Consider the following 323-nt stretch of genomic DNA (forward strand, 5'->3'; position numbering starts at 1 on the left):
TTTCAGGCAGAGAATTCGACAATGCCATATTTCAAACATAAATGAAGGACCTTGACGTAACATGAGCATCTCAACGCACCAGAGCACCCCAAGAGTAGAGGAGGCATAAAGTGGCTTCATGGCACGTTATATATATTATATAGGTTTATATATATTATTATATACGTTATATATATATTATATTATATTATATATAGGCTTCATCGATACTTAAGTTATATATACATAACTTAGGAGTAGTCAAGAGCGAAATGCAAAAAAAAAAAAGTTATAAGGAACGAATGGAAGTGAAAGACAGCCATTATTGAGCCAGAACCTCTGGA

This window comes from Halyomorpha halys, unplaced genomic scaffold (assembly GCF_000696795.3).
Source record: "Halyomorpha halys isolate HHAL.00 unplaced genomic scaffold, Hhal_1.1 Scaffold1506.1, whole genome shotgun sequence".
NCBI lineage: Eukaryota > Metazoa > Arthropoda > Insecta > Hemiptera > Pentatomidae > Halyomorpha > Halyomorpha halys.